The sequence below is a fragment of the Podarcis cretensis genome (assembly GCF_951804945.1).
Source record: "Podarcis cretensis genome assembly, chromosome: 8".
Taxonomy (NCBI): domain Eukaryota; kingdom Metazoa; phylum Chordata; class Lepidosauria; order Squamata; family Lacertidae; genus Podarcis; species Podarcis cretensis.
Window position 1 is genome coordinate 32,480,088 of NC_137177.1, and position 11,314 is coordinate 32,491,401.

Genomic DNA, 11,314 nt, shown 5'->3' on the forward strand with positions numbered 1-11,314 from the left:
TGTATCTTTCCTTTTCTGTTATTCTTTGCCTTTTTCTTGTGTTCTTCAATATGATTTTGCTAATCACATTCTTTATTCTGTGATATGATTTGGCATGTTTTATACCGTAAACCTTTGCATTTTCTCAAGTCCAGGTTTTTCTTAGAAAAACCAAGAGCAGCATAAATCAAAAAAATAACCACTAAAAAAATTCAGCAGGTCAACAATAAAGAGGGAAACATAATCCCAAGGCAGCAACAAAAAGAAAACAAAAGTAAAACAGCCTGAAGTCTCCATAAAGGCCTCTCTCTCTAAAGAAGTCTCTGCCTGATGTTTAGAAGCAGGGCTGACCCTACTATTAGGCAAAGTCGGATGACGGCATCAGGGGGCAAAAGCTGGGTGGTGGCAGTTCCCAGCTGTTTGTCCTGAGGTCCCAGTCTATTTCCTTCTGTTGCCACTTGGTCTGTTCTCAGCATCCTAATTTGTCCTACTCATTAGATATGGTGGAGGATGAAATCCCATCGGCAAGACTTGAAGTAAGGGTGAACTGCCAGTCCATTCAGCTTCTGTACATGGAATGGTGAGGGGCTGGGGCATCTTCTACTTTGCCTTGTGCCCCAGCAATAAAAGTAGACACCCACAGCAGAGACCTATTTATCCATCTGGGAAAGCTTGTCAGGACAGAAATGTCTTGTATCATTTCTGGAAAGTGCAGATAGTGTGCACCGGTCACATCCCAACAGAAATGATGATCCATAGATGAGGGGCACCAGAATGGAAGCTCTGATCCATGTTACGGTGGAGTGGGCATCTGGTATTTTGGAACTTGGAGGAAAAGCTCACCCACAGACCACTGTGAAGCAGTGGCAGAGCTTCATGCTCCGGCACCGGGGGGGGAGAGCAGGTGGGGCTGGCGCATGTTCCGGGGTGGGGAGCACGTCCTGGGGGTGGGGCACACTGCAGGGGCGGGGCACTCAGCATGGGCGGGGGGCAGCCGTGATGGCACCATACTGGGATCGCGCTGCTGGGGGCGGTGGGCTCCCCCCGCACTCCTGTTCCTCCGCCAGTGCTGTGAAGTACTGGTTATATATTTATGCCTGCTTAGAACATGTTCCTGATTCCTCCTTTGGAATTTTGTATTGTAGCTTCGCCAGTCCATCATATGACACCATAAGACATCACATAATGGAATGGGCAGGTGGTTATGGGTTTTCTAATCAAAACCACTTGATGGGTTAAATAAGGATATCTAGTGGGCCAAAACAGGAGTAAGGCTTCCCACAGCTCCCTAGTTTGAGAGCAGATGTTTTACTCTGCAATATAATTTAACCATAGTTCCAAGGATAAAAGACTAATCCAATCTCCCACAGGGACCAGCAAAATGTTTCTGGAAAGGTCAGGAGCAGGGCATGATATTAAGAATATTTATTTCTCACATTCATGTACTTTCTTTCTTCCAAGATGCATCTCAGTGCAGCTTTCCCCAGTGGTCTCCTAAATGAAAACGAACTAGACTTGAGACTGTGGTTTGACCTCAGTATATTGAGTATATATACTCAAGTATATTGCCCTGTACATACAGGTTAGTTGCCACAGCAAGTTCAACCAGCAACAAAATATTGCAGCATATCCTCACTCCCTCAGCAGTTGTGGCTGATGTCCTTTGGGGCTAGCAGGGAGGTCAACAGCAGGTAGAGTCAGAGTCAATGACAGGCAGAAGCAGAGCCAACTAATTCTAGTTTTGTCCCCATTCTCTTCCCCGTTGAGGAGGGAGTCCCTAGTGGGGAGTGTTGGTGTTAAAAGTATAGCTACAGCAGCTAACTAAAATGTTGGCAACCTTAGAGCGAATTGGGAATGGGTGCACATCCTCGTGGTGGCCAACAAAGGAACAAATAAATCTAATCCACCACCAAACCTCTGTGCCTGCAAGAAAATCCCCACTTCCTTCCATACATGGCTTATCTGTGTATTCCTTTTCTAAAATGAAAGCTTTAATTCTCAAGTCAGGTTTTAGCTTGTGCCGGTTGAGTGGAAGTATAAATGTTGCACCATATCTTATTATACATTCCAGCTCCCTCCTCCCCTTGCATCTATTACTTGGGAAGCAGGGCCCTCACAGAATGTATGCTGCTATGTCCACGGGCACAACAACACGGATGCCGGCGTAGCCTATGGGTGCAAGACAGGTCTGTAAACCAAGACAGGGACTTGGACAAGAGTCTTCCTCAGTCTCAACTCTCCATCTGCAACTGGTGGCCAATAATACTGACCTGCCATACAGGGTTGTTTGTTTGTTTGTTTGTTAGCTAGCTGCAACACTAAGTTACAGAGAAGCAGGCAGAGAGCCTTCTGGGTAGTGGTGCCCATCCTGTGGAACATCTTCCCATCAGATGTCAGAGAGATAAACAGCTACACGACTTTCCAAAAACATCTGAAGGCAGCCCTGTATTAGGAAATTTTTTATGTCTGACATTTTGCTGTGCTTTTATTATGCTGGCGATTGTCCAGAGTGGCTGGGGCAACCCAGTCAGATGGGTGGGGGATGAGTACAGTGGTACCTTGGTTCTCAAACGCTTGGTACTTAAACAACTAGGAACCCAAACACTGCAAACCCGGAAGTAAGAGTTCCGGTTTGCAAACTTTTTTTTTGAAGCTGAATGTGCTCCGTTTTGAGTGTTAGGCTTCTGATTTGAGTGCCACACTTCCATTTTGAGTGTTATGCTGAGGTCTGTCTGTTTTTGATATTTATTTTGCGTTTTTGTTTATGCAGCTCTTTTTGTGTGTGACACTGTGGAACCCAGTTCAGCTACTGATTGGTTAGTTGTGTGACTGCAGTGCATTGTTTATTGCTTTCATTTTATGGATCAATGGCCTCATTAGATAGTAAAATTCATGTTAAATTGCTGTTTTAGGGGTTGTTTTAAAAGTCTGGAACAAATTAACCCATTTTGCATTACTTTCTATGGGAAAACGTGCCTTGGTTTTGGAACGCTTTCGTTTTGGAACAGACTTCCAGAACAGATTAAGTTTGAGAACCAAGGTACCACTGTAATACATTATTATTATTATTACTGTCATCATCGTCATCATCATCATTCCACAATGGTTAACTGATGTCTGTTTTTAACTTCTTTGTTGTTTCCATAGCATAGTTTTACATTTTTATTGCTATAAACCGCTTTGATACATTTTTTACTACACAGTATACACATATACACAGTATACACATATTTTATCAATAAGTTAATAAAAATGCTGGCACTGATGTTGCCTTATTATTATTATTATTATTATTATTATTATTATTATTATTATTGCTGCTGCTGCTGCTGCTGCTGCTGCTACTCTAGTTTCTTTTCAAGTTATTATTATACATTTATATTTCAATTTCCCAGTATTCTTTTCTTTTTCTTCTTCCCACTGTTCTGATTTACCAGATACAGGACACTGGATAGACTCCAAAATCTACTTAGGGAGGGGTGGATGGGAAACTTTCCCATTCCAAAACCATAAAGTACTACCACCACTTCATCTCTATAGATCCCTTTCTTTCCAGACTCTCCAATTGCATCCTCCGAGACAATGTGAAAAAGAACAGGGGGGGAAATTTCCCCAATTAATAATTTAGGCTTTTGTTTAAACATTTATCAGTAAAAAATGAACAGTCCTCTATCTGAACAGAATTGATTGCCTAAGCTGATATTGGAGTCTGTCTGGGGGATGGAGAAAAAGACGAGTGATAGTAATGCAATTGCAGAAATATTTGGCTGGTTATAAAACTTGAAGTATTGGAGGAAGAGAGGTTCTGGGAGAAGCATGGAAAATAAGACAATGAGGATCCCAGAGGCTGAATTATACTTTTGAAGACTGATTGAGCTGGCCAGAGTTTTCTGGGTTTCTGGGCATAGCTGTACTTCAGTAATCCAACATTATTCTTTAACTTTTATACAGTGGTACCTCGGTTTACGAACTTAATCCATTCCGGAAGTCCGTTCTTAAAGCAAAACCATGCCTAAACCAAGGTCGCACTTTCCCTAATGAGGCCTCCTGCCACCGGTGCCCTTCCACTGTTCGGATTCCATTCTTCGACCGAGGTAAAGTTCTCAAACCGGGACACTATTTCCGGTTTCACGGAGTTTGTAAACCAAATCGTTCTTAAACCGGACTGTTCTTAAACCGAGGTACCACTGTACTTGATGCACACCCTGCTCATTGCTAGCCACTTCATAACAGATCAGCAGTTCCCTGCTTGTTAGGAACTGGATGGTTAGATGAGTTTGAAACCCATTTAATCTACAGTAGCCATGGTTTTTCACATTGCAGTTGCACTGATATGGTAAGCCTCCTTGTGTAGCCAATGTTGCTGCAGGCTTCTGTTCCTATGACCTTAACAGTGGCTTGATCTGTAATGCTGCTCTGCTCAACTCCATAAAGCTGTGCCTGGTGTTTCCTGCTAATAGAAATAGAATAGAAATACTTTATTGTCACTTTATCACTTGTTTACAATGAGATTAAATGAGCCCTCCCCCCCAATCTCTCTGTCCTTGTTACACTCTGTGTGCTGTCGTACGACCACCAACCCCGAACATCATCTGCAATGTTGCTGTCTTCCATTCAGTAGCCTCACAGCCCACGGGTAGAAACTGTTCTTTAATCTGTTGGTGCAGCTTATCATGCTTCTATATCTCCTGCCCGAGGGCAGGAGATTAAAAAGGTGCTGGCAAGGGTGTGAGTCATCCCTGAGAATGTTCCTTGCTCTTCTGAGGCAATGGTCTCCTGCCGCTGCCAAAGGCAAGGGAGCAGGCCAGGACAGGCCCACCCAACCCCACCATTCACTTCGCAAACCTGTTCCAGGCTTTTTGAAAAGGAATATTTGAAAATGGTGACTAGAAGAAGGCTTTTTAGAAGGACCAAAATGAAGGCAATTGGATTTATATCACTTCACAATATGATGAACACACCTTGGACTGAGAACCTCTCAAGAGAAATGCATGCCATGGTAACAGTCTAAGAGCAGAAGGGGGTGGGGAAGAAAACAACAGACATATAGAGGTTCCAGCACAAACAGAACCATTCATATAACCATTCAATGAAAGCTGCCTGTTTTTGTGCTTGTGTCAGAGCGATGCCGAAGCATGAAGCAAGAACAAAATCTACCTCAAAACATTAATGGTGTCATTTCTACTCCTAGTTTAGCAAGGGGCCAAAAATAGGATGCAATGCCCACCACCCATCTAAACGCAGGGTGGACATGTGCTCCAACCATTATTGTTTATTGGGAACTGCCCCAATATACAGATACCCTTTCCAGAAATCTGTTTGGTGATCTAGATTGTGTGTTTGGCTTTTCCTTCTGTTTATCAACATATTACAATGTCTTTCTTTTTTCCTATGTTGGTTAAATAAAAACAACAACAATAATAATATTTTTTTAAAAAAAAGTTTTCCAAAACATCCCAGTCCCAAATTGCCCACCCACTCTCTGACAGCAAAAGTTACCAATTGTCTTTTGAGGTTTGGGTACCAACCCAAATCCTGTGCTTTTTCGCAGCAGCCAGATATGCAGTAGTCAAGGGGCTTCATCTGCTCAACTCCTTCGTATTACTTGTCCTTCGGATCAGGCTGGTGGTGAGATACAGGAGAAGGCCAGTAAGAAAGAAGAAGTTAGCAAGCCCTCCAAGAGTCTAAAGGAAATATAAGTGTTCAAAGTCCATTTTAAGAGAAATGTAACATGATATAAATACTTAAGGTAGCTGCCTCGCAATCTGGATATGATTGCTGAAAGCAGAGGTGGCTGGAAAACGTATATCCTTAAGTCCAAATTCTTGGCACGGATTTTCATTCCCTCCCACCCACCCAGCTGTGTGCTTTGCAGAGCTCCCCCCTTCTAGTCTGCAGCCTGTCCCTGTCTCCTTCCATCCTTCTTTACTTGTTACAAAAGATTCGTTGAAGTTGCCAACAGCAAGCAAATATATAAAGGCCCCAAGTGGTCAGAAGCGCACACACACACACACACACACACACACCCCAGCCTCCCAGAGCTTATCAGTCCATGCTTCCTCTCTCCAGTCACAGAGATTGTGAAGACCTTGACAGCAAATCATTGTCGTTCATCTCTTCCAGACTAGGAGAAAGCTGATGGGTCAGAATGATTGCATTTGGACTCCTATCTGTGTGTGACATTGATGGATAGCTGGAAGGTGCTGATGGAGAGATGGAGACTGAATGGCAACAGTTCCTAATCAACACAGGTGGGGGGGGGAGGAATATGCAAACTTTCTGCCCTCCTCAATAAGATCTCACACAAATAATTTCTTCTAGATGCACTTTGCTTCTTCTTCACCTCCAATGAGAGGTGAGCCTGGGACTGCAAGAAGTAAGAACACACAGGTTTCTGGTCCACAGTGTTTTCAAGTAGCCCACATGGCACTTAGTTATTTGTGGGTGCTCTCTCTGTGTGTGGGGTATGTGGGGGGGTGAGAGAGGGAATGATAATGAATTAGTAATAGGCGCAAAATTCAACTTAGTTTGCATGAAAAGGTGAATGTTCCAAATTTGCACTTTGCAAAGCAATATGCGAATTGAAACACAGCCATCCTTTGAAAATTACATGCAAAAACACATTCTGATCTAGGAAATTGCTTTGCAAAAATGTGTATACAAAAATGTGCCTATTATGAGCAATTCATACTAAATGTTGATTTTTATTTTTTTTTAATCACAAGCTGATGTATACTTAAGACTGGAAAGGTCAGAGAAATTGAAATCATAGCTTGTGATCAAAGTCAGAAGACCATGTGTCACTGGCTTTGAAACCACTGCACTGGCTGACAGAAAGCAAGCACCCAAGTCAATGTATTAGTACTGGTATATAAAGCCCTAAATGGCTCAAGACCCAACTACCTAAAACAGCACCTTCCTGACTACTAACCATTTTGGACCCTTCAGTCAGCAGTTGGGACTCTTTTAGTGCCACCCTGGAGCAGTCCACTTGGCATTGACCCATGACAGAGTCTTTTCAGTAACAATTCCCCACTTGTTGAATCCTAGTAAGGTGCAACTTCTCTCTCTCATTATTGACTTTTAAGAGGAATCTAAAAACATCCCTGTTTACCCAGATCTTTGATGACTGAAGAATACTGCTCCTGGAAACCCTGAAATCATGTTTCAAACTGTTTATGGAATGCTTTAAAAATGTTTTTAGTGCCGATGTGTTTCCATGAGCTCCTTCAGGAGGAGGGGTGAGATATAATTTAATAGTAATACTAATAATACTAATACTACTACTAATAATAATAATGGAATAGGGTTTAAACTAGATCTGAAGTCAGCAGCACCAACTTGAGCCCAAGTTAAGCAAATGCCAGTTTGACTTCCTGTTCTGAATGCAATCTGCTGAAAATCACAGCAGATTTGCCATTTGCTCATCTGTGCTGGATGCCTCAGTCTCCCAGGAGGCACAATCTGAACCGTGAGGTGAGGGTTGAGCACCAATTCAAGGAGACACTTAATTTCTGATCAGCCTCTTTGCATAAGCATCCCAGGAAGATTAACTTGCAGGCATGTTCATAAAAAAGTGACTATGCATATGGAATTAGATTTTCATATCAAGGTGTCGGATGCTATTCCTGAGCATCTTTTACTCTCCTCTAACCATTGCCATTCCCTAATGACAGCTTTTCTCTTATGCTTCAGTCACAAAGATGGATTTAGCCATTCAATTCCATTGACAGCCCCCTTTCTTCCCCTCCCCTTTCTAAGAAGAGTAATTACGCACAGAGATTGATAAATGCCTCCTCAGCATCTACAAGGTTTCAGTCCCTGAGGCCTGTTAACAGTACAATATGCTTATTACCTGTGTCTATCATAGCATGATCGAGTGTTAAGAGGTTAATCTGCAAAGTACTGCTAAGAGTCAGAAAGAATTAAAGGCATGAAACTTGGTTTCTGATTTATCAACACACAAACAAATGAGCTTCGCCTTAGTTACGAGACTGACTAGCATGGTACTCCAAGTGTGTGGAAATGTGTGTGGACAGGCTGTGGATGCAATGCTGATCAGGTCTCATTTCTTATCCTTTATATATAATTTTTATTAACTTTTCTGTTTTACAATTTAAAGCACTCATTTTTACATCCTTAAGATATCAATGACTTCCATTCTTCTCTTTCCATGGTTCATTTTGCATATCATAAATCCCTGCATATTTTACAAAAACTATACCATTCAATATTCCATTATTACCTTCATCAAAATTTATTTACACTGTTGAATTTATCTTAATGCTGCCAGCATTTTCAGCTGCACACAGTTATTTCCCATATATTCAATAAACTTTTTCCAGTCTTCTCTAAACGTATGTCCTTCTTGATCTCTTATTCTATATGTTAAGTCTGCAAGCTTTACTTTTCAACACAAACTGAATTGAATTTCTCCTCCATCTCTGAATTGGCAGGCAAGCTCTCCTGAATAACCGTTTATGGCACCTGGTATCCTTTGTTGCAATGTGCAACTGTGCTGCAATTGGGTGCACTCTCAGTAAATGTTGGGTGATGAAACTGATGTGGTGCCTTCCAGATACTGCTGGGCCATTAACCATGCTGTCTGGGGCTGATGAGAGTTGGAGTCCGGCATCTAGCCCAGTATTGTCCATACTAGCTTGCAGCAGCTCTCCAGGTTTTAGGCAGGAGCCACTCCTCCTTAGACTTTCTGAGGATTGATTCTGCACACAAATCATGTGCTCTATTGCTGGGCCACAGCCCTTCCCTATCACCATCTCACATTATAACACGGACCAGCAGTGTGGTGGTGCCCTTCAGATAATGATAATTCAATAACAAATCAGATTCCTAGTTTGTCATCAGCCCTTTGCTAAAGGAGAAGCCGAGGTGGAGGAGGGATGTAATTTGACTTGATGATTGCTTTATCTCGTTACTTAAATTGTGTTAGGAATCCCGGAGAATAATGGGTAGTTGTGAAAAATTCCCCCAGTATTTTGAAGCAAAACCCAGTCATCATCTCCTTCATAACCTCCACACCAGCACACATTACAGAAACATCAGCCTCTGGTTCCCCTGTGTTCCTTGGACATTTGTCCACAACAGTGACTTATAGGCAGCAAGACCAAGGTGCATTTGGACATGGGCAGGGCCGGCCCAAGACATTTTGGCACCTGAGGCAAACCACAAAATGGTGCTGCCCTCCCTGCCAGGGAAGAAGGGGTGAGTGAAGATCTATATCTTGGGGCTGGGAGTTAAAAGTCTACATCAGGATCTGCTACCCCTGTGGATCCTGCTGCCTGAGACCACCTCACATAGCCTCATGGGTGGGCTGGCCCTGGACATAGGGAATACTGCATTCATTTATAATAATAATAGTAATTTTATTATTGCGCCTAGGGCTTGCCGATCGAAAGGTCGGCGGTTCGAATCCCTGCGGCGGGGTGCGCTCCCGCTGCTCGGTCCCAGCGCCTGCCAACCTAGCAGTTCGAAAGCACCTCCGGGTGCAAGTAGATAAATAGGGACCGCTTGCCAGCGGGAAGGTAAATGGCGTTTCCGTGTGCGGCTCTGGCTCTGGCTCTGGCTCTGGCTCTGGCCAGAGCAGTGATGTCACGCTGGCCACGTGACCCGGAAGTGTCTCCGGACAGCGCTGGCCCCTGGCCTCTTAAGTGAGATGGGCGCACAACCCCAGAGTCTGTCAAGACTGGCCCGTACGGGCAGGGGTACCTTTACCTTTACCTATTATTTGTAACCTGCTCATCCGACTGGTGTTGCTCGAACCACTCAAAATAATGCCTCAAAATCCACACTTTTCCAAATTTTGTGATGCAGCTCTCCAGTAAAGCCAAATGTAAACAAAACACATGCATTATGATAAAGTGTGCATAAAAGTACAATATTAGTGAAAATAACATACAAAAATGCATTATATTAGGGGAAATCACTTTGCAAATTGTGTACATTTACTAAAATGCACACCCCATATTTATCAAAGTCTTTTCCTATATCAACCCTTCCAGGCACTGTGTTCAGTGTGTGTGTTGGGGGGATGGTCTTCTCACTATCCCTCCACTGGGTTTTGCCTGCTGAGTGGTGACACAGGATAGGGCCTTCTCTGATGTGGCTCCCCAGCTTTTGAATTCCTTTCTCTTGGAGAGAATGACAGCAGAGACCTTAACCGATTTCCACCACCAAAAAAAATAATTTACATTCTCCCAGGCACTGATGGTTAACCAGCGAGAGCTGCCATTGTTATTGGTCATTGAACTGCTACAGCAATGTTTCAATTTTTATTGGTTGTTCCATTTAAAAGTCATTTTAATTGGGTTGCTTCTGTTTTGGAAACTGTCCCGGCGTTTACTGATGTAATGGATAATGGTCGATAAAAACTGGCAAATAAAAAAAAAATGCAGACAAATTTTTGTGAGGACTAAAAAAAAAAATCAAACTGGTGTGGCAGTGTGGCAAATTAAATTAAAGACTGGAAAAAAAGAAACTAAGATTAATTAAAGTTAGCAGATATTACTCTGAAGTTCCCTTGTTTGGCATGAGATGGTCACCCACAGACTGACTTTCAGCCTAATATTTGTCAGCTCAGCAACTAAAGAGCTGCTGTATGTTCCAGTGCTGACAGAAACACAGAATGCCACGCCAAAGACAAAACAAAGAACCAGGAGATCATCCCCCCCCCCCGGGTAAACAAGCATTAAAAAAAAACAACTGTTTTTTCTCAGCCCTCATTTTTTTCTTTGAAGGTGAGGCTTGGGTGTCAAAGACATGTCTGCCCACCATGCACAACTTTTAAAAGTTACAAAAATGGGAGAAAAGGAAGAAGCCCTCCTACCTCCATTGTTACATCTTTCCTTTAAAAGTGTTTTAAGATAATGTCATCAAAAGCCCTGAAATGGCACAAATTCATTTTCTCTCCATTTCAGGATTTACCCTAAATCTGGAATGGGGAACCCTGCAGCCCTCCAGATGTTCCTTAGACTCCAACTCCCATCAGCCCCAGTCAGAATAGCCAATGGTCAGAGATGATGGGACTTGTAACCCACCAATATGAGAGGGCCTGCAAGTTCCCTAGCTCTGCTGCAAATGATAACCCATAAACTCAGGTCAGCAGTCAAACAGTTAATCTCACTTTGAACATTGGCTAAAAGATATCACTTCTATTTAAAACAAAAACAAAAACACAATGGCATCCTTTCTTCATCAGCCATCTTTATTACAGCAAAATTCAACTTCAAACAGTTTCAATAAACTTTTTATTATTATTATGCCTCTCTCATTCATTTCAAAAAATAAAAAACAAGTTTCTTAAAAGTACCTGAGTGTT